Source organism: Myxocyprinus asiaticus, chromosome 31, assembly GCF_019703515.2.
Source record: "Myxocyprinus asiaticus isolate MX2 ecotype Aquarium Trade chromosome 31, UBuf_Myxa_2, whole genome shotgun sequence".
Taxonomy (NCBI): domain Eukaryota; kingdom Metazoa; phylum Chordata; class Actinopteri; order Cypriniformes; family Catostomidae; genus Myxocyprinus; species Myxocyprinus asiaticus.
The window spans coordinates 21,413,785-21,427,014 of NC_059374.1; the positions used below are offsets into that span (position 1 = coordinate 21,413,785).

Consider the following 13,230-nt stretch of genomic DNA (forward strand, 5'->3'; position numbering starts at 1 on the left):
GACCTCAACACTGACGGTAACAATCTAAAAGGATTTTTTAAATTTTTTTTTATCATGAACAGGTAATTTTGATTAGAAAATGACCTTGAGACTTCACAAAACAAGACTTTACAAAACATAACAAAATCAACAATTAAAATGGTATAAATCAACTTGCAAACAATGATACCATGCACGCTCATTAATTATTCAAACATGCTGGAAACACCATCTTCGGAAATGTAAGTAAAATGTACTTATTTTATTTACCTGTGAAATTTACTCAAATTACACAATAAATATGACAATTTCAACTTTAGGATTAAAGCATGATGGAATATTTTAGCAATAACAAACACTCATGAATATCTAGAGCTATTTTTACATGTTTGAATTTAAGTACAAATGTAGAATTTAATATTTTCAAGTTCACGCTTTAACTTATTCAATGTAGAAAGTACTTAATCTTTTCTGCTATATTTACTTCACCAGAAGTAATTTCAGAGTGAATTACATCATTTAAAACTAAAAATAGGCAGCACTCTTTGTGCATTTCACCTGTAAACTGAGCTCATGCAGACACATATGTTCAACAGCACTTCCAGCTTCAGCCACTGGGTGCAGTGATTAGAATTTTGGTAAGCAAAGACTTGTTTTTGCTGAAGAACTTTCGATCTACTGTTGCCGAATTCACTGTGACCCCGATTACATGCACTAAAGAAAACTGTTTACTCCAGAGTTTTTGCAGAAAGTGATGTTCTGAAACGTCATGTAAACAGGAACGCCGTTTTGGATGTTTTATTAACGATATACACCGATCAGCCACAACATTAAAACCACCTGCCTAATATTGTGTAGGTCCCCCTCGTGCCGCCAAAACAGCGCCAACTTGCATCTCAGAATAGCATTCTGAGATGATATTCTTCTCACCACAATTGTACAGAGCGGTTCAAATCTGAGTTACCGTAGACTTTGTCAGTTCGAACCAGTCTGGCCATTTTCTGTTCGCCTCTCTCATCAACAAGGCATTTCCATCCACAGAACTGCTGCTCACTGGATGTTTTTTGTTATTGGCACCATTCTGAGTAAATTCTAGAGACGGTTGTGTGTGAAAATCCCAGGAGATCAGCAGTTACAGAAATACTCAAACCAGCCCATCTGGCACCAACAATCATCCATGTGATTATCTAATCAGCCAATCGTGTGACAGCAGTGCAATGCATAAAATCATGCAGATACGGGTCAGGAGCTTCAGTTAATATTCACATCAACCATCAGAATGGAGAAAAAAATGTCATCTCAGTGATTTGGACCGTGGCATGATTGTTGGTGCCAGATGGGCTGGTTTGAGTATTTCTGTAACTGCTGATCTCCTGGGATTTTCACACACAACGGTCTCTAGAATTTACTCAGAATGGTGCCAAAAACAAAAAATATCCAGTGAGGGGCAGTTCTGCAGATGGAAACGCCTTGTTGATGAGAGAGGTCAACAGAGAATGGCCAGACTGGTTCTATGGTAACTCAGATAACCGCTCTGTACTATTGTGATGAGAAGAATAGCATCTCAGAATGGTATTCGGAGATGCGGTTTGGAGCCGTTTTGGCGGCACGATGGGGGATCTACACAAAATTAGGCAGATTGTTTTAATGTTGTGGCTGATCGGTGTATAGTGAAGCGTTGCATCATATCACCAACACAAAACATTCAACATTTCTGGGAGTACAGTGGGAAAAAGGAAAATCACACACTATAAACTACACCAATTTTATACACATCAATTTAAAATATCGACTACTGCCCCTAACATCCGCATATACACTCAAGTACATTGGGGGAATTCCAGAGTTTGTCATAAGAAGGAAACCCGACTATTAAAGCGCAATACCATTACAGGTTGCAATGGAAAGTTAAGGAAACAGCAACAACTCTGGAATATCTGCAAATAATGTGAAGTAACAAAGAATAAAAAACAGTTGTCATATAGTTGTGTTTACACCAGTGCCACGGGGAAACTATTTTGCTATGGAGAAAACTGCTCACTGACCGTGCCACATGTATACAGGGGTAAAGAGTACACATGCAACACAGTACATGTAAATGTGAATGCTGCTTTCCTTCTTAAGTTCCTGAGACCCTTACTGCTATGTCCATTTTCCATCCCCCTTTTTGATTTGGAAGACCAAATAGTTTTCCTAAAAAATTTATGTCCACATATGTGGACAGTGAGACTAAGTTATTTTAAATAATACCAAGCTATAGAAAGTCAGATTTTTTTTTTTTATCAAATTGTTTATTATGTTTCCAGCAGTGTTGGTTATTCATGCTTTTGAGACGTTACAGACATTGCATCAGATATTAGTATAATTAATTCTGATTCAAAGTAATGGCCAGCATCAACCAATCACTGCCAACCATGTTAAAATATAATTATACATTATAAATTCTGAATTTACGTACTGATTACCATTGTCCCATGTCTGTCAAACATGTTGATTGGTCCAAACATCATCTGCAGCCTGAAGCTTAACTTTAAATAGGAAGTTTGGATTGAATGCACTTGAATACAGAGCTATAGGATGCTCCCTTACTCCCTATTTAGTGAATGACTTAACCTCCAGTGTGCTGTCTGTCGGCACTGGTTTCAGAACAGTTTGAAATGCACCTTAATATGAAGCCTCTCAAAGCAACATTTTTCAGTTTTTGGATGCATCCATTAATTCTCAATGTGATATTCACTGTGCATTATAGGATATTTTAACTGAAACTGGGCATACAGTCCACGAATGTGGTCACTGTGTTTAACAGCCTGCTGTTTCACAATAAATCACTAAAATTTTAAAAATGGCATATCGAATCAAACTAGAGACACTAATCTTTTGACTCAAACAGGTTACAATGTAAAAACTTAATTAGGTCTCTTACCAGATGCCGTTACAACCAAACACAAATTCCTCTGCGATAGCCGCCATGTTGTTTTGTCACAGGACTCTGTACATCGAAAGTTTAACCCTTTACTGACAGCACAGAGTCTTCTGAACTGAGATCAGTCGGTTTAAATGAAATTAAATTATGCGTTGCATATAGCAAAGCCAAAATACAATGTCCATGTATGTGGACGTGGGGTCGCACGAGGTAAAGCAGCTTTCTGACAATAAATGGCTTTCTGGTTTCCATTTAAACAAGCTCAGTTTTATCAGTCTGATCAATGAACCATGGATATTCAGCTACAGATGACTCCTTTTGTGTTTCATGGAAGAAAGTCACAAGGGTTTGGAACGACATGGGTAAGTAATGAAAGAATTTTAATTTTTGGCTGAACTATTTCTTTAATGTCATTCACACTGTGTTGTGGAATTCTCGCAAGACCGTGTTAGAGCGCGTAAATTCATCCACACACCATCACTGAGATGAGCACCTCATTGGACCGAGGGTTGTGAATGTCAGCAGAAAAAGGGCATTGCAAGATGATAGATCACAAAACAGGAAATTATCACAACAGATATATCAGATAATTTATTTCAACCGTCAACACCCCTGTGGGAGGAGGAGACGCATGAAAGCTCCCTGTCCTAGTCTGCCTCCAGCTCTCGTGTCTTCCATTGCTAATGCTGTGTCCTCTCTGAACCGTGGGATGGGCTCTCAAGGGGAGATAGAACAAGACTTCAAAGTCCACAGCCTGCCAGGGCTGCAGGGAGGTCTCATTCAGTCACTGCCTCAACCGGCCTTGAGGGGGTTTCTAATTGCATTTCACAGGCCCCGAACAAAACAAGGCCTTGTTCAAGCTGAAGTTGGTCCTCCTGCTGGGATATAGCTGTGATTTGCGACTCCTCTGTGGGATATGGATCTTTGGCGTGCCAGCACAGCTGAGAAATACAGTTTCGACTTCCTTCTTCTGATGACTCACACCGGGACACTGATCATCGAATGAAATGAGAGGAAAACGCAGGCGGCTGTGACACCTTCATTCTCCCCGCAGAATGCTTTCGGTGTTTGGGACTGGAGGCAGATGTGTAGGCTCGAATTGAAAAATTAATTTAGAGCTACCCAAGAGACTCCAAACTGTATGCAGGCCATCAAATATCATCAAACGGCACAAGATTAAGGGGTTTTCTTTCCATAATTTATAAGCTCCAAATAACTAGCGAACGTACTTTCAACTGGGTCTAGCTAAGCCAGACAATATTGCTGTATTTTTTGTCTTGACTGTGGTGGTTTGATGCCTAATATGAGTATAATTCTAATTTATGAGTTTTTGACAAGAAAGGTATTTTATTTAAATCAGACATGCAACATGCATATGTTTGTGAATCCTATTGTATTTGACATTACTACCGAGGCCATTTCATATCAAACACATTTCAGTTGTGTTATAGGAGCTTGTTTGCATGTGTGACATATTGATATTGAACCCAAATACTGAACTTGACTTTACACTCTTCTAGGGGATCACTTAATGTGCATTAAAATCATAAAATATTAAATACATAAATTACTAGTCTTGCTTAAACTCTATTGTTAAAATATACTATAATATCTATGACTATATAAAATATAATCATAATGTAAAATAGTCAAAGCTTAAACCCCAGAAGTAACATTACCCATAAATAAAGCCTGACCTGAACTGCAACCATAACCCTAACCTTACTCACCTAACCCTATTTTTATAAAACTAAATATTTGTTTTGAATATAAAACAAAATATTTTGTGGATATTTAACAGTCAGGTTGCATTCAGGTGTGACTACTAAGTAAAGTCTCAAGTGAACATTTTGTCATTGATTCCCTTTTTTTTTTTTTTTTTAATGCAAATGGAACTAAGACCCATAAAAATAGCAGTAAATTGTAAATATACTGTAGACTACATTTATTATAGTAAGTGTAAAAATAGCTATGTTTTAATGACTAACCTTTACTATAATGTGGATATTTGCAGAAGGCTACTACAATACATAGTTTTGATAAAACTGTTAAATTTGATCTAAATGAACCTGTGGAAATAGTTTTTTTAATAACCCAGTACTCATTCCACTGAGTCCATTTTAAATCATTTTGTGCAATTATGACGAAGAATTGGTTTAAAATACTACACTCACTGAGCAATTTATTAAGAACACATGCACATGCTTATTCATACGATTATCTAATTAGCCAATCGTGTGGCACAGTGCAATGCATAAAATCATACAGATACGGGTCAGGAGCTGCAGTTAATGTTCACATCAACCATTTGAATGGGGAAAAAATGTAATCTCAGTGATTTCGACCATGGCATGATTTGTGGTGCCAGATGGGCTGGTTTGAGTATTTCTGTAACTGCTGATCTCCTGGGATTTTCTCGCACAACAGTCTCCAGAATTTACTCAGAATGGTGCCAAAAACAAAAAACATCCAGTGAGCAGCAGTTCTGCGGACGGAAACACCTTGTTGATAAGAGAGTTCAACGGAGAATGGCCAGACTGGTTCGAGCTGACAGAAAATCTACAGTAACTCAGATAACCACTCTGTACAATTGTAGTGAGCAGAATAGCATCTCAGAATGCACAACATTCTGGGCTACAATAGCAGAAGACCACATCGGGCACTTTATTAGGACCATAGTGTTCCTAATAAAATGCTAAGTGAGTGTATATCAAAACCCATTCCCAGCACTAGCCATCCCCCCCAACACCCTAAAAACAAAGACATCAAATCAAGAATGAGCACACAAAAACATGGACGTTTTTCCCTTCTGCGTTTCTGTGTTTTTTTTTTTTTACAGAAAGATTCTTGTAGAATTGCCTACAAGAATTGTCATTAGTGCAGACTTGGTCTGATTGTTTTCACTGATTTTCTGTCTAAAGGAGGAGTAAATTGATGCCTAAGCTCCAGTCTGGCTATTAATTTCAAAGCACAGGTTTGGCCTAGTGGCCCTATGAGAGAAAGCTGATTTAGCTAGATCATTTTTAATGGGGATAGATTACTCCATATTTGCCCTTTGGAGCAGCTTCTGTCCTCCATAACCAAGTTCCTTCTGAGACTATCACTAAGGGCCAATTGGCTTGGAAATGAAAGACATAATCTTAATGTACTGTAAGATGTGCAATCCATTCAGTTGTGGAATAAAATGTAGCCCATGAGCAGATATGATCATAGTGAGAAGTTGCTGACATCACATCGACTGTGGAGCTGTCAGATCAAGGTACATTTTGCAATCCAGCCAAGAGAAACTCTAATGACAACCATTGCAATTTCCAGGGAGAGATAATCAAAGCCATTTGACTTGTGAGAGCCATGGCAAAATACCAATATTCTTGGATTTCAAAGAGCGTCTAAACACTGAACAGGGTTCCCATACGCCCTTTCATTCGCATGACACAATGTTGCATCTGCCCGGCAAGGGATAAATTAAGCATGTGAAAGTTTTAGTGAAGTCCCCATTTTCCAGTTAATCAAATCTCCCCTAATCAAATTAGGCGCTATAATTCCCCAGGATGCGTGTGACAAAAGTGTATTATTCCTGCCTTTGAAGCGAGAGAGAAATCAGCATGAGGCCATTACCCTCTGCTTCAGTGGCCCTGAATTGAATTGCTCTTCCGACTGACCCGAGCGCAAGAGGCAGGGTCGAGGTAAACTTTGGCAGTGTTTGAGTTCCCAGCTCATTAAAGAGCTGCCTCTGAGGCCACCTCCAGAGTCTGTTGAGCCATTCATTATTTGAGGCACTTGTGTAATTTTCCCTGGACATCTGTGACAAACAGGCTCTCTTCCCAATGCTACACAAAAAACATCTCAGACAATCAAGCTTACGCTCCTAACTGCCAGGCTTAGAGAAACACACAACATCCACTATTACACACTATGAAGGAGAAAAGACACATTAACTTCAACATAAAATCACCAAAACATGTCATATGTTATATATCTTATATCTAAATAACTAAATATTTGGGCATGTATGTACATATTAAAATCCTATTTTTGGGAAAATACTGTATATGTTGCATTTATTTAAGTGTGACTTTTTATCAGTGAAAACTGAACATACTATATAAAGTATATGTTTTACATATATTGCCATATATCAGATTTCTGTATGGTAAAGTCACAGTGATCATCAGTGAAATGTAGATAAGCACTATTGGGTGTTATAATTAGACTTTTAGAATAAGTATTTTCCATTGAATGAAAAGTCTTGAGATTTGATTGAAGGCCTTCAGGAGAGTTGGCACATAAGCTTTTGAACCAAATTACATAAAGTGCCCTTTTATACTCAGTTAGCAGGTCGGCAAATAGGCCCATGGAGTATTCTGCTGCCACTTATGAAGTGCTCATAACCGATGTGTGCCTCACAGCTTTGCACAACAGCTTCCTTCCAAAGCAACTCATATGGCAGCTAATGAATATGGCACTTTAGATTTCCTGAATTGTCCCTTTCCATTCACTGCCCCCAGTGTTAACACCTCTTTATAAGATTCTCAACAGCTAGTGCACTGCCTCTCAAGGTCACTCTGCCTGAACGGAGCGCCAGAGAAAGCCGCACAAAAACCTGAGAGGCTCAATTCCTATTCATTTGTCACATTTGCATGCATGCCTCTATACTCGATCACACAAAGGCCACGGTAGCTTAGCCATTGCCCCCTACCAATTACAAATGAGTCCATTAAGCTGTCTGCATCAGGCCCAGCCTCTTCATGGTAATGGCTTGTGAGATTTCCATCATAATCGCAGGGCTCCCACTGCAGTCATGAGTGCAGATGGAGGAGGAGAGTGGGTAAAGAGCTATCAAACAGGGCAGAGTGCATTCCTTCAGCTTTGTTTACATGCATGCAAGCACAAAAGCCAGTGCTTTCTTTAAGAGTGTAGCCTGATCACAAAATTCTTGCTGGATTTAACGATTTAGTAAGCCACACGTGCAGACACAACAACATCTGCAGGATTATACTAAAAAACTAATTATTAATGATTCTCATCTAACAGGAAGCTGGGGCTGGATTCACAAAACAATCTTAAGAATAAAAATCTTTTTAATTACTATTTTCTTCTTAGTTAAGAATATTTTGTTTTCCCGAAAATACTTCTTGAGAAGATCCTTATCTTTTTTTGTTAAACCTTCAACATTTAAAAGGAATATTTCACCCAAAAATGGAAATTCTCTCATCATTTACTCACCCTCATGCCATCCCAGATGTGTATGACTTTCTGTATTCTGCAGAACACAAATGAAGATCTTTAGAAAAATGTCCACACAATGCTAGTGACCAGAAATTTCAATATTCAATATTTAAATCCTTTTTAACTATTAATCTCCACTTTTACTTTCAGAATGTGAAAGTGGAGATTTATGGTAAAAAAGGATTTAAATGTTGATCTGTTTCTCACCCACAACTATCATGTTTCTTCTGAAGACATGGATTAAACCACTGGACTCGTTTGGATTACTTTTATGTTGCCTTTATGTGATTTTTGGAGCTTCACACTTCTGGTCACCATTCACTTGCATTGTATGGAGCTACAGAGCTGAGATATTTTTCTAAAGATCTTCATTTGTGTTCTGCAGAATACAGAAAGTCATACATATCTGGGATGGCATGAAGGTGAGTAAATGATGAGAGAAGTTTCATTTTTGGGTGAATTATCCCTTTAAAGCTAGATAATGTTTTATAATTGGTCATAAGAACTTTGAAGAGAACTTTGATGAACTTGGACTCTTTAGAAGATTATCGTAAACCCGGCCCTAGGCATTTAATTAATCAAATCATTTTTAATTTTTATACTCTTATTTTAGATAATTTGTTCTTCTTTAACTGCATCTAAATTATCTGCATCCAGATGTGATGTTTCTTAGTTTCAGTATCAAGCTTCCAAACAACTTTTCTTTTGGTTCCCAAAATTAAGAGGCAGGGTTGATTTACCTGCCTTCTCTATCACCAATCTTGGAAGAATAATGTGATCAGATTTTATTACTTGCTGGTAACTCCAACACCTAATTTACCAAGTCTGTTCATGTCTAAGGAAACAACAAATCATTTAGGCCAGACAATCAATCCCATACATTAGCATTTATCTACCACATGTGTAAGCCTGACCTGGTTCTATCATGTCATATAACAGGAAAACTCTATAAAGATCTATTCATAAACAAACGTAAATCACTGCTTATGAAGAACTGTGCATTTTGATGCAATTATGATATGGGATTTTGTGTAAATCAATATTAGCATGCAAGTCATCCCATCCCCTGGGATTTCCACTGGTCCACTAAAGATTCTTATACATGATTTCTGGTATTAACAAGCAATTTGTTAAAGTTATGAATTAATAATAAAAATTTCCTGGATAACTAAAAAGACCTCCTGAAAAAGACCCAGTTTATATACATACAGTACACAGTGTAAACAGTATATAGCTTAACCAGCAAGATTTCCTAGGTGACCAGCATCACCAAGTTTTGCTTGTAAACAGCTGGCTATGCTGGTCCATTAATTATACCAGCACCAAACCAGTATATGAACCACCCTGGAGTAACATGGAAATCAATGCTGGTCTAAGCAGGGTATAATGTATGGCTGATGTTGTTCAACTTGCATGTTAACCTGAGCTTGTTAACCTGCCACATTCACAGGCAGTACAAGCCATTTGGTGGCAATATGACCCCTCCACCTCTATCTCACTATGGAGTTAAAAACCTATCGCTCTGCTTGCACTCTCTATATTTCAGAGGACTGTAGACTCTCCTCAAACAGTACATGGCAAGAGTGATCGCAGCAGATCACCTTGAGGACATCTAGCACTAATGTAGTGCCTAGCAGTGGAAGACCATGAAGAAAGATGATAGGACTTCAGAGGTATTAATCACCATGACAGTGAGAGGCTCAACCCCCCCAGCCACCAAGGGCTCAGGATAAGCTCGTAAAAATTGCACAGCCCTCCACAGGGCACTCATGTCTTACTTGTTTATGGCAGCGAGTCCCAGAGGACGCAGCAGTGATGAGCTAGCCTCTAAACCCACGCCGTCACGAATGATGTATGACTATCATTACCAGAAAATATCACTTCAGCCGACCCATGATCTTGCTCTGCTAAGGGTCATATTATCCATGAAGAACAAATTACAGGCCCCTCTGCACATTTAAATTACTAGCAAAAAAATGGAAGTGCATAGATGGTTATATGTCATCAGTGACAATGCCCTCCAGAGTAACAGATAAAAAACCCACCTGAGAAGTTATCATCCTACAGGATGCTAAAGTTTACTTGTGCAGGCTGTCACACAGAAGCAAATATACAGGAAAGGTTATACCCTTAAATTGACCTTATTCAAGCAATTAGCATACAGTATTTACTCAATGATCGGTCATGGCAATCAATGGCATGTTTAAATGTTTGCTGTTTATCACTCAGATTTAATTTAATTATGTTGGTTTTACTGCATTATCGTTCTGTTGTTTGCATTTAGCTCATTATTCTAATGTATTCCACTTTGCTAAATACTGAAATTTTAAAGTCCCCATGAAATCAAATTGGAGTTTTGTGGCTCTTAGTACAATTCTGCTAGCTGTGAGACTAGATATGCTAGAGTACTCCTAAAAGTTGACAAAATAAACCTGTAGCAGATATACGCATTTAAAATGTACAGACTTTCTCTTCTGGGAAAACAGACCAAAAATATTGATGACTTATCTTGCACTACGAAGATTTTTATAACATAAAATGCTCTCTAGAATGAGAATATCACTCCCCTTAAAGCTTTCGACTAGAAATAGCAAGTAGCAAATCAAGGTTATGGCTGTGATGCAACTAAAGCCTTTTTGGCTATTTAAAACAGGATGAGCCATTTGATATATTTCAAGCCCAAACTTCCGGTTTTAATAGGAAATGAGACAACACAGGAAAGAGAACTGCCCTCGTCAAGTGATTTCATGGGGTCTTTAGGGACTGACATACAAACGCCTTCTCTTGGAAAATCTAACTATCCTAATGCTAGTGGCTATGCTAGTAACTAGTGATGTTCTTTCTGCAAACTTTGTTCATCTTTACAGTTTTTGAATCGTCAAATCTAGTGTATAAGCATTAGACAATCTGAATTTATTTGACTGTTTATATTCATTATCTGTCCTTGACTTCTCCACGCTCAGATACGATCACCACTGATTAAGAGCTATGCAAAAGGCACCTAGCAAACTAGAAGAAACGATAAGTGTGACATAATTTTGAACAGAATTTGGCCAAAATGGTGTTTTTGAGTTTGTTGCGGTGGTTCGAAACAGCTTTCCAGCGCGAACCTTATTACTGCTATTGGTCCACGTCAACGCTGGGTGTGACCCGGTGCTCCACCTACTTTGACACAACATCTTATTTCAACAGCTTCACTCAGTAGAGATCAGTCAAAATGATCACACTGGAGTGCAGAGTTGCCGAGCTGGAGAAAACGTTGCTATATTTATACAGTCGTTCGCGGAGAGACATTTTCCAAGAACATTTCATGTAATTTTTTTAGATGAAGTCAAAAGTCTTTCAAATACAATTACAGATGGTAACCGGTGAATATTATGGCCACATATAGCGGAATGCAGAATTGCAGAATGTAAACATGAGAAATTACACATCAGCTGTGTCCAAAATGACGCAATATATACTATGAATGCTACCATGAATGTTGGCATGAAGTGTCCAACATTCCACTCTCTTTTTCCAGTTGAAGTACATCTTTCTGGTACTCATAGTACACTTCTTTTTGTTATATTTTCGGTGTAAACATATTACATTTACTACTTACACTACAATACAAAATGGCATAGAATAGTGCAGAAGTGTGCGATTTAGACACACCTATTATCTACTGCATAGACATTATTTTAAATAATTGAGTGGTTAAAACAGCTTATTTTACTGATCTTATGCTATGTGTGCATGAAGTAACTGATAACACATTTTAATGTCACATTGGTTAATATTTTGCATGTAGTGCTGTTGCAGGACAGCATGTGTCTCGTATTTAAATGCTCCTCTAAAGGCCGGCTCCAGTGGCGTGGATGGTGTTCGAATGTTTGCAACAGTTTCCTATTGCTCAGCGTGAGTGTGTAGGAGCCTTAAGTGTGCAGCTACAGTCTATTTAGGTTGTTTCTCGTTTAGTTTTCTGTGTGAAAGCAAACTTTTCTTTTTTAATCCTTTATATCAAATAGATTCATATTCAATCTTCTATGCATGTAGTTCTGAATAAAGATCAATTAAACTGAATACTAACATTTACTCATATCCTCGTAGAGGTATACTTACTTTTGTGTCCATTATACTTTATAAACCGCTGCAAGCTTCCAGATGGACTCCAAGACTCACCTCGCTGACCACTGCCTGCAATATCTTGGTCTTGGGATGAATTCCACAGAGAATAAGCTGCTATCAACTACAGTCCAATCAAACAGCGAGTAACATTTTCACTGACCACTGCTTGCATCACTTTTCTTAAATTGGAATACATAGACAATAAATTACTGCCAACTAAAGCCTTTACATTGTTACGTTCCATGTTTATTTATATAATATTGTTGGATGCTACGTGCTGCTGTGTGCTCTCTCTCTATCTTTCTGTGTTTCTCAGTGTGTTACTGCCGCTCAACCAGGTGCGGAGGAGAGGAAGGTGATCGCTTGCACCTGCCGCTCGTTACTGTGCAGAGGCTGCAAGCTCAAAAGCTGTTCAACATGCCTACCACATTGAAGCTTGCCTGCCTTGTGTTGTTCTAGTAGTTTTGTCAGAGATTTTTATTGTAGCCCTCCAAATAAGTAATTAGCGTTGTTGTTGCGCTACGTGTTTCTCTGTGTTGGAAGCCATAGGGAGTGTGGGTGCCATTTTATTTCTGTGAATATTTTTCTCTTGTTTCTGCTTCGTTAGGGAGTTAGTGTACATTTCTGTTTTTAGTTTTCTTTAGTTTTGTCAGTTTAGACAGTTTTACTCCTTAACTAGTTAGAGGGTCCTTTTGTTTGTTGTTTTGGCCTTTTTCCCCCTCCTGAAGTCTATTTTGCTTCCTATTTTACTTTGTCCTTTGGAAATATTGTAAATATAAAAAAAAAAAAAAAAAACTTGACTTTGGAATTTGACGTGTCTGTTGTGTTTGGCAGAGACTGGTACTCACTCACCCCAACTGATTTTATGTTTACATTTCTCTGTTACTCCCTTACCCTAGATCCTTACATCTGGGATGTAACAGTGAAAATTTGGGGGCTTGTCCGTTGATTATTCAACACTGTAAAGCAGTGAAATATTCCATTTGGTG

The 13,230-nt window shown here is 38.1% G+C and overlaps 1 protein-coding gene across 1 annotated transcript in view; it reads right to left on the reverse strand.

Annotated features, from left to right (window-relative positions):
• The window catches only part of LOC127422652 (autism susceptibility gene 2 protein-like), a 46,906-nt gene extending 34,581 nt beyond the window's left edge, over positions 1-12,325 (reverse strand). The window contains exon 1 of the mRNA XM_051666412.1: positions 12,236-12,325. The gene's annotated coding sequence lies outside the window, so the exon portion shown is untranslated. The remainder of the gene's footprint in view (positions 1-12,235) is intronic.
• Positions 12,326-13,230: the final 905 nt, after the last annotated feature.